Raw genomic sequence first — 861 nt, forward strand, 5'->3', positions numbered from 1 at the left:
AGGTGGCCTCGAGAGAGTTAATTTGTCGGGTAGGGGCGCGGCGGGAGGGGGTAGGAGACCAACATTGTTTTCTCTCTAGGGTTTGGGTGTCCTCGAGAGTTTTGGTCGAGCGAGAGGGCCGAGGGGGGGGTGCTGCCGTTGTATAAGTTATCACGGTCGAGAGGGGGTATATATATCGACCGCCCCCCATGTCGAAGTTATCTCGAGGGGGTTATATCGACAACAACGCGACAACGACGAGAAAGGAAAATAATTAAGAAAAAGGAAGAAAAGACGAAGAAGGAAGAAGGAAGAAGAAGAAGAAAAAAAAGAGTAGAAGAAGAAAGGAATAGAGAGGGAGAAGAAAAAATAGAATTTTTTTTTATTTTTTCTTCTTCTCCTCTATTCCTTTCTTCTTTTCCTCTTCTTTTTCTTCTTTTTTCCTCTTCTTATTTATTTCTCCTCTTCTTCCTCTCCTCTTCTTCCTCTTCTTATTTTCCCTTTTCCTCTCATTCTTTTTCTTCTTCTTTCTTCCTTCTTCCTTCTTCCTCTTTTCTTCCTTTTCCTTATTTTACTTTCTCCTCTACACTAACCTAAAATGCACTAACCTAAAATCGATATCTACTATCAACCTAAATAAAAAATTAATACATATATGAAAAAACATATATAAACAAAAAAATGCTATGAACATTATATTCATACATACATATATAGCCACATCCATTCATCATATATATAGCTACCACATACATATATACATTATATATATGAAAAAAATGCAATGAAAAAAATACACTTATGAAAAAAATACTATGAACATGTACACATATATATATATATATACACATACAAACACATATACACAAAAAAATGCAAAAA

The sequence above is a fragment of the Triticum dicoccoides genome, chromosome 5B, assembly GCF_002162155.2.
Source record: "Triticum dicoccoides isolate Atlit2015 ecotype Zavitan chromosome 5B, WEW_v2.0, whole genome shotgun sequence".
NCBI classification, from domain to species: Eukaryota; Viridiplantae; Streptophyta; class Magnoliopsida; order Poales; family Poaceae; genus Triticum; species Triticum dicoccoides.